We start from the raw sequence: 14,660 nt of genomic DNA, 5'->3' as shown, positions 1-14,660 counted from the left end.
CCGGATTTAGCTCAGGGCTCATGCGTCTGTCTCTCCTGAACGCCTTTGCTAACCTTTCCCTTCTGGGATACTACGGTTCTTTTACTAAGGTCTAGGACATCGGGTCACTAGAAGTCTCCAGAAAACACTGCCCGCACACCTACTCAACACCAGTCTCCCTCTTAGGGAGCAGGGTAAATGAAACATAACACCAACCTCAACAAGCTGAAAGTCTCAACTCGCAAGAGAGTAACACAGAGAGGCAAACCCTACCATGAAGGTGGGCACGTGATCGAGTGACAACAAACCCCGTGGGCGGCAGGACGAGGGAATAGCAGCTGTTCAGAGCAGCAAAAATTTGAGATGAGCTTGAAAACTATACAGGGGCGCATTAGCAAGGATAGACAGCGAAGACGATTCCCAGCAGAGGAAGCAGCACCCCTGAGTAATTGATGGAAAACAAGAATCTAGACTCTATAAGGCTTTGAAAGAGGGTATGGGAAGCTATGCACGTAATCTTTAATGCTGGGGCTTTCTGACCGCTCATGTGGGTACCCAGGGGACTCTTTTGATGAGCTGAGGATCAAAAGGTCCTGAGTGAGTCAGATTGCTGGGAAATGGACCCATGGATAAATGGGGTCTAATTGTGGCCTGGCTGTTGGCTAGTTGAAAGGACCTTGGCCATGGCTGTGGTAAAGAGCAAATTTCCTACAGGTCTGCAAATGCGATGGCATTTCTAAAATCAATTACCACTAGCCAGTTGCAAGAAGAACAGAACCTAAGAGAATATTTTGTGATATTCTAGGATGTCAGAGTCGGAAGGTCTCTTTGAATTAATCTGCTTTACCCTTTGATTGATTATTTGGTGATTAATCGACGACGGAGATCATGGCTGACACTCGCCCACAGGGATTCAGCTGGTAGTAGAGCGAGGATTAGCATTCCGGGTCTCCTGGCGCCCAGTCCGCTGTGCTGTTCTGCTATAAAATGTGCCTTTTGAATCCGTGATTGTATCCGCTACTTCATTTACCAAACATCTGCTGTGCGTGTGGGGTCAGTGACTGAGCGGAGCGAGGCGCTGGAAGTGGAGAGCGGAGCAAGGAAACCATTTCATCTTTGGTAACACGAGGTTCTGAGGTCCCACTAGTCGAGGGGTGTGTTGTGCCATCGTAACTCTCAACGGATTCACCTCTTAAACAGCATCGAACCCTTTCAAAGGTGTCATTGAATTAGACCTTCAGAAATATTTGTTTGCACCCATGAGATGCTGGGGACACAGGAGTGGACAAACTCATATAAAGTCTTCGTCTTCATAGAACTTACGTTTATCAGGGAGAGATGCATATACACATAACATAACACACATATTTTGATACCTAATATGTCAGCATACTGGTAAGTGCTAAGAAGAGCAATAAATCAGGAGAAGGAGCTAGAGAGTGGTGGAGAGTGCTCCTGTATACAAAATGATCAAGGAGGGCCTCCCTGAGGAGGAGACGTATGCACAGCCACCTAAATGAAGTGAGAGGGCGGACCATGCAGCGACGAGGAAGAAGAGCATGCTTGGTGGACTCAGGGAAAGTACACAGGTCCTGAGAAGAGAGTCTTCTTGTGTGTTTCAAGAACAGTAATATGCCCTGTGGCTGGAACCGAACACAAGGGGGAGAGGTCCCCAAGACTGGGTCAGGGGCCAGAGTATAAAGAAACACAGCTCATAACAGAAGAGTAAAGGATAGGGGCGCCTGGGTGGTGCAGTTGTTAAGCGTCTGCCTTTGGCTCAGGGCGTGATCCCACGTTCCGGGATCAAGCCCCGCATCAGGCTCCCGCTCTGGGAGCCTGCTTCTTCCTCTCCCACCCCCCCTGCTTGTGTTCCCTCTCACTGGCTGTCTGTCTCTGTCAAATAAATAAATAAAATCTTTTAAAAAAAAAAAGAAGAAGAAGAGTAAAGGATAGAGGAAAAAAAAATCTCTGTACCAGGGAACCAAAGCCTCTGCTTCTAGAATTTTCTCTTCACCTGACTTCCTGAATGACTCTGAGTGTCCTGTTTCCCCTGCTGGGACTCAGGCTTCCTATCTATATGATGAAGGGACTGAAGGTGGTGACTAAGGACCTCCCTGCTCTGCAGTCTGCGGACCTCGCTTATGCCTCTCCGATCCAACCCATGGGGCGGAGAGTAGAATGCGCATCCGGCCAAGAGCTGCAGCGTGGCCTGTCCACGTTCCCGAACTTTCCGGTTGTCTCTTTACAGGCAGCCAGAGGCGGCTGAAATTTCAGGCATTTCAAGAAAACCAAATTCCTTTACCAGTGTGAGGGGACTTGCAAGAAAGCTCCTCTGTAAACTGAAGCCACAGCAATGATACCGGCCACAAGCAGACACGACTGCGCTTGGTGGGAAGTTATTGTACGTCTCCTTGTACAATGGGTGAAATCACATCTTTTGCAAGTTGTGCATCATCCGTGAAGACTTTCTTCTTCTAATGATCAGCTGTCACTCTGTCTTTGTAAAGTGGGTAATGGAATTATTTTTAAAGCTTTCACTTAACAGCCTTGCTCTTTGTAAAGACCCGCTTGAGCAATGCAAGCATCTTTGGCTAGGGAAGTGACAACTGTCTCTGACATTAAATAGATCTCTTTCTTACCTGTCCTGTTAAGATGCGGGATATCAAACTGCTCTTCCCTATGACAGGGGTTAGGATTCGTGCTACACGTTGTGCAGAACGTAGGGCGCACAGCTGGTGCACACCCTGGGAGGTACCTAGAGCCACATCAGGGTTACATTTAAAGGCCCTTTAACAGCACGTCTAAAGATGACAATGCTGCCTCTGGAGGTTACAAGTTTCTCGTTACTGGCGATGATCAAGAAAAGACCATTAAGCAGGATATTACAGACAGAGGGCTGTGTCAGTCGGAGAGCTGAACAGGCTGCCTTCAAAAAGCCCTTCCCGCTCCGAGATCCCCCCATTAGCATAATCTTCCCTTAACCTGAATTCCTATGACACAAGAGCAGGGTGGGGGATCTTCAATGCCATTCTCATCGCCTTGCGCCTTTGCCAAGAAGATAAAACCAGCAAGGTCTGACTACAAATAGGTTCAACCGAAGAAATGGGTTTGAAGTCGTGTGCAGTGGTCTCAACGGTCCTAACACGCGTGGGGAGAGAAGAGAGTGCATGCTTTTGTGTGCGTGTGTGTGTGTGTGTGTGCCCATGCATGCGTCCGCGTGCGTACGTGACTCCATCTGTACTACTTAGCTGTGCTGGGCTCTTTGTCTTCTGCATTTAATTTTCTATTTTTGAAAATCACAGGCTTAAATTAGTCTTAGTGGTTCATACTCAGAAATGGTTTGGGTATTACGTTTTAGCTTAGCATACTTTAGGGTTAACTGATATAATTCATATTTAACATTTTTTTTCTCATGATACACCATTTAGAGACCTATGAGAAAATGCCAAAAACTTCATATCACCCTTTTAAAAGGTTAGAGAATTTTTAAAAAATGTTTAGGGGTTTCTGGTTCGTGACAAAAACCTGAACACACACGTTTACCTCCTCTTCCTTCCAATTGAAAGGAAAACAGAAAAATAAAAGGCAGAGCGTAAAGTCATGGAAGGGCAGAGAAGAGAACTGGGGATATCAGCATCCTAGGACACTTCAAGGATTTCTGAAAGGTGACCAGTAGATGGTTTGTCGGGAACGGCTAACCCCGAGTGGAGAAGGTGGATGACCAGCATAGAAGAGAAGGTTCCAACAGAGGTGGAGCTGTTTTAATAAAAGTCTAAACAGATTGCAAATTTGAAGTCTGTGGGTATGGAAAGCCAAGATCTAAGGAATAGTATCTATGCTGTTTAATAAAGAAAAAACTCTTCATGGTGTATCTGACCGTTCAATCTTCTCTTCCTATACAGAGCAACCTACAGTGTGACATGGTAGGCAGAGAACACTCCATACTGTAGAAATTAATAGTTGCTGAGGGAAGTCTTGGTTGCCAAGTATAAGGGCTGGTCTTGGAATAACCTTCTTATCTGGCAGGCTGGTGGAAGGTAAAGGCAAGGCAGTCTGCTCACAAAATCCAACCTAAACCCTGCCAGCCAGCACAAACCCATAGACCCACACACGGTTTACCATCAGTCCTCCCATCCCAATGAAGGGCAGGTGGGCAAACAAGCCCACGTAGTATTGGAAGAAACTCATGAGGGCTACTGCACTAGTCAAGCCATTCCCCATTCATAAATATGAACGGATGCCTAGACTTGCCCTACATTCAAAAAGTGAGATACGTAAGAATAACTCATTTCCTGAAGAAGAAATAGAGTTAATCCAGGGAACAAACACACAAGCATGTAAAAGTATAGTGGTTATTGTTAGAATTAGGTAATATTAACACTATCTTTAAATAAGAATAGCTAAAAGAAGTACGGGGGAAAAAAAGGAAAAAATCATTTGAAATTTATAATAAAATCATCATTGGTCAAAACAATCTATAGAAATTATGAAAGATAAAATCAGGGATATCTCCCAGAATGGAGAATAAAATTTAAAAAAAAAGATGAAAGAGGAAAATGAAATCATAAGGAAGAATAAGTCGGGATGTTCATAATCTGATAGAAGAGTTCTAGGGAAAAAGAACAGAGAAAAACAAAAAGGAAAATTATCAAATAAATAACAGAATTAAAATTTCCAGAATGGAAGACCACCAATCCTCAAGTTGCAAAGATCACTAAAGGTCAAGAAGCAGAATGAATGAAACACGATCTCCATTTCAATGCATATAATCTTGTGAAAATTTAACATGTCAAGAATAAGAAGACAAACTTAAATGTTTAGAGAAAGGGAAAGAAAATGAAACAAAATAAAATTGTTTTCATTAAACCAAAAAAAAAAAAGCTCATCAGATTATTAACTCTCATCAACAGGATCAGAAACAAACAGAGAAGCCCTTAAACATTACGGAATGAAGGCATTTTCATTTACACAATAACTCAGAAAGTTATTTTTCATCCACTATTTCTGGAGGTAAAATAATTGAGGGTACATTGCCGTGAAATAATAAACACAAAGACACTAAAAAGGAAAATGAACAAAGACACTAAAAAGGAAAACATTAGATTTAAGAAACAGAGAAACTAATCCAAAAGTAAATGAAAAAAAAAAATCTTATTCACACTGTATAACAGCAGGTTGGGAAAGTAATTGGTCTGAATGAAATCATTAGACAATTAATATGATTGATTGAAAATATGGCTATTATTACATATTGTAAAGAAGGCATATGTTTGTTTCATAATCAAGAAAAAAAGCAGTTGGGGGGCGCCTGGGTGGCACAGCGGTTAAGCGTCTGCCTTCGGCTCAGGGCGTGATCCTGGCGTTATGGGATCGAGCCCCACACATCAGGCTCCTTCGCTAGGAGCCTGCTTCTTCCTCTCCCACTCCCCCTGCTTGTGTTCCCTCTCTCGCTGGCTGTCTCTATCTCTGTCAAATAAATAAATAAAATCTTTAAAAAAAAAAGAAAAAAGAAAAAAAGCAGTTGGGAACACCAAGAGAAATATAAAACTAAACTACAAAGTTAAGAATCAAACAAAGCAAACTAAAATAAGAGATGACTTGGAGTATTTAATGAAGCAAAAGAAAAAAGAATCACTTTGAATATATTGTTTGGATCGCTCTTAATCACACAGTATTAGTGACAAAGGATTCTATTTTCTTTCTTTATTGGTCCAGATACAGTAGTGGGTCTATGTTAATATGATCAAATATTTAAAATTCTGCTTATTGGTTTCTATGTATACAGTTTGCATATAGATTAAAAAATAAAAGAATTAATAGTACAGATAGAATGTAACTATTCTGCAAACCTCAACAATGTAAGTTACTACAGAGCTGCCATATTGGATCTTGGAAAGTGTTAAATGGATGAGGGACAGAGAGGGACAATGTTCTCATCCTATCATACAAGAGAAGATGATTGGTGAAATAAGAAATAGAAGTTTAAGTATGTCATTTAAAATAGGCAAGTAGATAAATGAACAGAGCTCTCACTAGGATATTTAGAACTATGGCACAAACTTGAAGACCGACAGAAGTCAGGAAAGGCTAAAAATAAATATCCCCCGGGAAATGGGCTTGAGAAGAGAACTACCTTTTCCTTCCATAAATTTTCTGCACCTTTTTAAATTTTTAATATGTTCATGAATTGGTTTTGTAAATGATAATAACATTTAAAAATTAAATGGCCCTGTTCCAAGAGGGTAACATTTATTGAGACCCTCATATAAAGGCATCACATACCATCATCTCTGCTTACTCACCATAAAACAAGTACGATGTGGTCATTATCTTCTCTAAATGTGATTTTCTTAATTGGTAAAATACTGATGATAAGTTGGTCAAACAGTTGACCAGTTGTGTGATGTTAACTAAGTGTGACTGCAGCTTTGCCGGGTACTCTCCCCTCAGCTATGCCTCAGGAGGGCGCTCTACACAGAGCCATGTGTTGAGACTAAAGACACAGGTTCTAATCCGGTCATTATGGCCAGCTTGGTTCATGGCTTAGAGCACCTGTTTCATCTTAATTGTCTTCTTTGAAATGAATGGACTTGAACAGAGAAATATCTAGGACTTCGTATCTTTAAATATAGTCTGTGTTTCATTCAGATCCCTTCATATCCACTCCCACCCCCACATACTCACAGAGAAGTACAGACTTCAGAATTAGCTAATTCTATTAGCTCTGTAACCTTAGGCTGGCTACTTAACCTCTCTGAGACAATTTATTCATTTATAAAAGAAAGTCAATAAAAACAAATAATTTATCATTATTTTCATCTTACTTCTTCGGTCTGGCCAGATGGGGGCGTTGCCTCCCTTGGCATTGGTCAGCCAATAATTTGAAGTTGTGTAATGCCTGGCATCTGGAAGGGAGAGAAGAGGCTATTACCACAGGCTCTAATTCAAGAGCAGAGAGTCCCCTCCTGGATCATGGGATTGTAATATGAACTGTACACTTAACTTCTTGATCAAGCACAAAAGAAGACTGTGCTTCCCAGAAATGGATGATTTCATAGCTCAATGAGGTTAAAATAAAAATAATGTAATACAGGGCACAAATAGAGGAAGGAACCAAAATGGTGATCTTCTCTCATAGATAGGAAATCTTCAGGGGTGTTATTCCAATTGTGCCCAAAGTCCCAGGATTTGTAGTGTGATCTGGGCTGCTCTAGGGATGATGCCATAGAGAAGTCTCCCGGCGAATACAACCTCCCTTCCCATTGTGTATCCCCATGCAATTGTAATTTGACCTTAGGTGCAAATATCTCAAACCTACAGCCCTTAAGAGGGACAATTCTCTGTTCTCCTAAACTCACGATCTGACAAAGAGAGAGAAGGGGGGGCTTTAAATGGATTTTATAGATTAAAGCTTCCCACACCAACTACTCCAATAGAGGCAGCATGAGAAGCAACTGGTCTCTCCAAGCTTCTCCATGAAATGGTAAGCAGGTATGCTGTAGGTGTTTATAAAGGTATCAAATGAGCCAGTTTCATCCCTAGTTTTGTATTGACAGGCTGGTATCAGAACTTTCAGAGCTGTGGCTGATGAGGTTGACACTCCCAAAAGATGCTTAGATAGTTAATGTGACTTTTTCTCTTTCACTCTGCAGTGGATTCTTTTGCCTCTGGGCAAGCATTTGAGCCCACGGGTCTTCTGAAGTAGATATAAACAGAATGCCTCTACCTGAGATCTTTGGGGTTGAGCTTGTTTAAAATGTTTGGAATAATAATAATAATAAAAATAATAATAAAAAGCTTTGGATTTATAGAAATTTCTTAGCCAACCTCAAGGCAACATATGAAAGTGGCTACTGAATTTCATACCCATCAGATGCCAGAATTTGAGAGGAACTTTAACATCCATCTAATCACACTGATTCATTTTAAAAATGATTAAACTAAGGCTAAAAGAGGTGATATGATCTATCCAAGTCCACAGATCCTGTATGGATTGAAAATGGCCCCAACCCACTCACTTATCCTTGTATTTATTTAAGCAGTGAATGTCTACTGAGCACCCACTCAGTCCTGGTGATTAGACCAGGCTATGGGAAAACAAATATGGATATGTGATGGCTTCTGCCTTCCAACAGCCTCCTATCTGGAAGGGAGGCAGGCATGTGTCAGTCCCGGGGTAACAAAAGAGGACCTAACAGAGAGATGGTAGCCATGAAGTCTGGACCTCTAATTCTTGTGAAGGGCTGGGAAAGGCTTCACAAAGGTCATTCTATTTGAGTATAGACTTGTAGGAAGAAAAGAAGAGGGGAAGAAATATTTCAGGTGGAAGAAACAATATGTGCAAGATTTTATAGGTCAAGACAATTCAAGTGTTATTAGCTCAAGTTCAGTCTCATGAGACATCAATATCCAAAGAGTCTAGAAGAGGCATCCGGGCTCTAAATTCTACAGAATAACAACACATCATGTAGAGGTGGAAAACTTGGACCTGGGCCAGTGTGGGTTTCCAACTACTTCATCTTGGGGCAAGGAAATCAGAGCAGCTCTTGAATGTAATGAGAAGAGGTCATTGTAGGGGATCCAGAAAGAACCTTTGCTCCAAAGAAGAGTTCTGCCTACTGTATTCCGAATCTCAAAAAGACGACCCAATATTCAAAACCACAACCCCTTAAGGATGGAGATTAAAAGGTAAATGCTCTGGAGGGTAGAAGCCCAGGACATACAACTCTTCATAGAAAATGTACCAATTAATATATGGAGTGTCGTGATATGCAATATTTTAAACAATCACATTTAAATAACCTTTTCCTTACCCTCAAAGGAAGGCATCTCGATTTACAAAGAAAAAGTTCCCTTCTTTAATATGTTTTCAAGAGACACTTGTCTTTTGTTCCCCTAGAGAACTGAAGGGAAAGATCTCTACTGTTGTGGTGTATAATCACAGCTCTAAGCATAGTGGGGAGGTAGCAGTGTGTGGTGATCAAGGGCAGGGCCTCTGGAGCCAGACAGCCTTGGTTTAAATCCTGGCTTAGCCACTTCTTAGTTGTGTGAATTTAAATGAGTTGCATAACCTCTCTGTGCTTCAGACATAAAAATAATATTTATCTTATAAAGATTTTGAGGGTCTTTGCTTATGAGCTCATTTGTAGAAAGCCTGGTACCTAGTATTACATCAATATTCTTTTTCTAACATTATTTTTTCATTACTAATATTACTTAACTTTTTTGCAAGGCATTGCAGTCAGGACTAGTTTGTCCTCCTAGGTCTCAATTATGATTAAATGGATTGACCAGTCAATGTCCAGAAGATTGTGTTCCTTCATCAAGCATTAGAATATTATTATCATGCTTAGTGAAATAAGTCAAGCAGAGAAAGACAACTATCATATGATTTCTCTCATCTATGGAACATAAGAACTAGAATGATCAGTAGGGGAAGAAAGGGATAAAGAAAGGGGGGGTAATCAGAAGGGGGAATGAAACATGAGAGACTATGGACTATGAGAAACAAACTGAGGGCTACAGAGGGGAGGGGGATGGGGGAATGGGATAGACCGGTGATGGGTAGTAAGGAGGGCACATATTGCATGGTGCACTGGGTGTTATACACAACTAATGAATCATCGAGCCTTACATCGAAAACCGGGGATGTACTGTATGGTGACTAACATAATATAATAAAAAATCATTATTAATAAAAAAAAAAGAATATTATTATCAATATGGAAGAACCAGACATACTCTTTGCCTCCAAAAATTTATAATCGGATTGGGTGCATTTATATCATTCTTCTTAAGTAATATAAACTATGGACCTTAATTCCTTCATTCTGCTTTGAATATTCATTCTTCTTCCTCCATGCTTACCTAAATTCTACCCATTTCTCAGGACTGCATGCCAGGATGTTATCAGTCAAGATCCAATCAGTGAAGCACAACTATATGGTAATTTTAACAAGGGAAATCTGACATAAGGAATTATTAATGATAACGGGATTGTAGTAATGAGACTGGCCAGTAAGAAATAAAGAGAACACCAAAGGCTATAGGAATAGCAGATCTAAGGAGAAGACACTAGGACTGAAGATAGCAGAACTAAGGAAAATGTTCCCTTGGGCTGAGCTCCAGACCTTACTGGAGAGTCCAGGGCTCACAGGATGGGGGCCAGGGCTGTGATGCCGCACCAATGAAACCTCTAGGGTGCCAGGGACATCTGTTCATGGGCAGGTGCTTCCCTAGCAGCGGCGCTTTGCTATAAAACCAGCCGAGGCTGGGAGAACCATGAGATGCTAGCCCCCAGGGGCTGCTGGCTTCTACGCACTCCGGTATCTGTTCATGTTGGAAGAGCCTGAGGCTATGGAAGGCCCACACTGCCGGAGGTTAGCTGGGACAGCTGCATACATTGGAGCAGACTCGCACTGGAGAAGTCAGGTGCACTGCAGAAGGCTGCTGAGCAAGCATACTGGAACCAGGAAGAGAAGACTTTCCTCCTGCAATTCTCTCCACTGTTCTCTAATGACAATGCTTAACATCCATTTCCTTTGTTGGTTAGCAAAGGAAAACTATTTAAAGAACTCAGCTCCACTTTCGAAGAACAGGCTGAAAGAGGGAATTTGGAAGTTAGAGGCAACTTGGTAACTAGCACAATCCACCCTTTGACCATCCAGCTTCCATATGCAATTCTTGACAGGAAATTAATGTCTAGTTGACCTCAACTTCCACCAACGTGGTCTTAGGATTTACCTCTTGGGCCACTTAAAACATGTCTCTTATGACATGCTAACCATGATACTTGCATTTATTTCTTGAGCATTTTTTTTTTTTTTTTTTTTTTTTTTTTTTTTAGCATGGATAGCCCTCTGGTACCAAGACATGGCATCATGGTATGAATTTTGGCTGCCTGGCCACATTGGAGGCTTTTATTAGACTGACTTCCAATGAAAACTTTGAGTAATGTTTTTAAATCCATGTTGCAACCTTCTGTGCCATGTATTTAGTTTGGATGTTCATTTGTTCAATCAATTAATATTCATTGAATGCCTATTCTGTGATAGGTGAGAAGGGCCACCTCCCTCTAGTCTATAGAGCTGGAGCACTGGCTGGGTCCTCGGGTCTTTGTCAGCCCCTCCTGGGCCTTTTCTAAAGCTTGCAAACCTACCTTCTATCCTTTGTAAGAAATGACATCTTCATCACTATGGGAAGTGAAGATTTTTCCCTCTTTACCACCTGCTTAAGCCTTGAAACTCCTCTGAGTAATTATAAGATACTGTTGTTTCCAATTTCATTGGGTCTAAATCCAATGAGATTTACCCTCACATGGGAAAAGGTATGAGAAAGGTTGGCATAAATTATAAATGCCTGTGCCAAGGCATGCTTTTTCCATTACCACAAGGTATTGTAGAGGTTTCTGGGCACGAGCCAGAGATTTCTCATCCCAAATTCAAAACCAACAAAAGGCCCAAGAGTAGGATCTCTAGTGCTGGAACAAATAACATTTTCATACCATTCTCTGTTAAGTGGGATTTCAGGAGAGCCTGGAGGTGGCCAGAATTCAGGAAAGAAGAGAGGCGGTTCCAGGGAATGGGGCAGAGTAGGAAAGGTCAGAGGGACAACAGCTAAGGAAATAGGAATGGGAAGACAGCCAGCCCTCTGAGAGAAAGCCCTCCACACTCAGTGGAGGGAGCCAGAAAGTCTAGCATCCAGAGAGTATCTTCACCTTATTCCCGTTTCCTCTCTACCACTGACTAAATTGTGAGCTGAGAACATTGTGTAGGTGTTCGCCTGGATAAAATTTCCACACTCTGTGCTTTTATTTTGTTTTTTTCTTTTTCTTTTCTTTCTTTTCTTTTTTTTTTTTTGAAATTCAAACTATTTGAGGGAGACAGGTGTCTCTCTCTTTTTGCAAAGCAAGACAGCTGGACAAATTTCCACATTTCATCTGGTTGGTTCCCAGAGGGTCCCCATTCACCTCCCAGACTCTGAGTTCTCAGAGGTTGTTACAGGGACAAGGCCACCCTGGCGTGGGGCCGCATCCCAGGCTTGTCATCGCTGCCGCATCTACAAATGTCGTTATTCCCAGTTTCCTGCCCAGCTCTCTGAGATAGGAGTGAACGTTTGTGGTAATTAAAACAGTGTGAAATTTGCACTGTCAGGAAACACAGCTATTTTTTTCCCCTCTGCCAGCCATCATGCTATTTTTAGCAGTAGGCTTCACCATTTATTTGCTGGGCAATGACATCAAGAAACAGATATTAGGCAAGGAAGCCAATTTACTCCACGAAAACATCCATTATCTTTATCATCAACAGAGACTGAAAAATAATCAATTAGAATGCTTCGCTTGGGAATGACTAATTGAATTGTTAAATCTATGGTATTGGGGAAGTCACCCTGGGAGCCTAAATATTATTTCGTAGACTAGGCCAGACCCTGTGCTAAAGCAGCTTCGGATCAGTACCACTCCGTACAACAAGATCCTGCTCCTCAATCGACTCGAGTTACAAACCAAAATTCTTCATTCTGAATCTACCGTTTTGCAGTCTGATCTTATTCTAGGGAAGTGTCACGCTTCCATTGAATATGCACTTGTCACGGAACATTCACTTCTAGCTCTTAGCCACCCTATGATAAGAATATCCCCAAAAGATAATGCCCATAATCAACCCAGACTAAGACATACAATTACACAGGTGCATGTGTGTGTGTGTGCACGTGCATACACACTCATACACACATTAAGCATACCTACACATACACAGACTTGTACGCGTACCTACCTACGCACACTGGTCTCAGCTTTCGAATGTCTATAAAACGGGAAACTTGCCTATCCTCACACAGGGGACTTGAGCACAAGCAGTATGGTTTAGCCAAAGAGCCGGCTCAGAGCACAGAATGATTTTTCATTGTTTCTCTTTCATTCAATTTACTAAGTAAGTATTACATACCTAGGATCGTCTAATGCTCTTAGGATATGTGGCTGAGGAAGAGATGATCCCTGCCCTCAAGGAGTTCACACTTAGTGAGAAAGACAGGCTGAGAGACTGCCATTGTGACGCAAATTGACGGATGCTGTGAGAAGACAGGCAGCTTTGGGATCAGAAAGAGCCCTTTGCTGACATTTTAGAGGAGTCTGGCAGTGAACCTAGAGAAGTGAGAGAGTATGTAAGAAGGGCATTTCAGGCAGACACTGTACCTCTTTCAGAGGGTCACGGTTTGAAAGAGCCTGGAGCACGTGGAGAATATGGTATGTGCAGAGTGTAGAATTTGAGATAGCATGGGGAAGCCTTGAGAAACCCAGGAAGGGCTTGGTGTATACAGGCTAAGAAGGTGATCTTCCTTCTAAAAACCTTGAGAAGCCTCTGAAATGTTTTCAGCAGCAAAGTAACTTGATGTGATTGTTTTAGGAATATCATTCTGGCACTAACGTGGGTAATGGTTGGGAGGGTGAGAGTCACACAGAGAATGGGCAGGTGGGGTGGGAAAGAGCGCAGAAGGGGAACCAACGTGGGGACTTCTGCAAAAGTCTGAGTAAGAAATCAACCAGACTAGAGCTGGGTGATTGGAAGGAGAGGAGGAGAAAAAGGTGTCGGGGAGAGAGAACTGACAAGCAGCTTGGTACAAGGGGGGAGGGAGGCACCCAGCTTTCTGGGTTGAGTGAAGAAGCCCTTCATAAAGCTATTTACTGAAATAGAGAACAAAGGGAGAAGCTGTCCTAGAGGGAAAGTATAGCTTTGGACATGTAGGATTTGCCATGTGTGTGGGGTCATGGGCAAGAGATGTAGGGTAGACAAAAATGTGTCAGTCTGACACTAGACCACAATGAGGGGATTCCTGCACGGCCTTCCTTGAGCCTTCTGATGGGTTGAAAGGATCATCATTGCCTTGGGACCCTCACATCCCAGAAAATTCTCTGCTCAGTGGTAGGTGGGAGAGGGGATCTTTCCTCCTCTAACTTCTCTTTAGTTAGATGGAAGGTGCTTAGCCTAAAAGAAGCTACCAGTGTGTCGAGCAACTTCCACAAAACTAGAACAGAGCTGACTCTCCCCTTCAAACAGCCCACTTTTAGAATAAAGTGATTCTTGTGAAGAGGATTGTATAGATAGATTAAGATATGCTATCTTGAGGGTCCAGTTGCTTTTTATAATGTTTTTAAAATTTGTTTAAGAGGATTCTAATTTTAGAATTCAGAGGACTCAGAGAATAACCTTCTCTCTTTCATTTTATTCCAACACTTCTCCTCCTCTTTCTTCCTCCCTCAGTAAACCAGGCCATGACCTGTTCCGGGGTAAGGTGGGAGCTCTCCCAGGGCGCCCATATCAAAGGTCCTTGACAGTGATGCACCAGCCTCAACAGCCTCCCTGCCAAGTACCAGGCTTTCTCTTTTCCTCTTAGGCAAAATGACCTTCAGCGGAAATCACTGTTTTATAACTCAAGGCAAGGACAGCCTGTCTGTGTTTCGCATCTGCACATATCTACCTTAGTAATAGAGAAATAAGGTTCTTTGTTAAGAAACTGAATTATGTGGGACTGGCCTTGATTTTATTTTGTTGGGGTTTTCAATCCACCCAAAGCACTGGAAAAACACATCCATTTAAAGATGACTCTGAGTCTTGGGTCCCGCCATCTCCAATTTCACTGCATGTTTTCCCAGAGAGAGATTTAAAGTTCTCACCCTCTCA

Source organism: Ursus maritimus, unplaced genomic scaffold, assembly GCF_017311325.1.
Source record: "Ursus maritimus isolate PB19 unplaced genomic scaffold, ASM1731132v1 scaffold_6, whole genome shotgun sequence".
Classification (NCBI taxonomy): domain Eukaryota; kingdom Metazoa; phylum Chordata; class Mammalia; order Carnivora; family Ursidae; genus Ursus; species Ursus maritimus.
The sequence above is the reverse complement of the archived record's forward strand: the minus strand, read 5'-3'. Positions refer to the sequence as shown.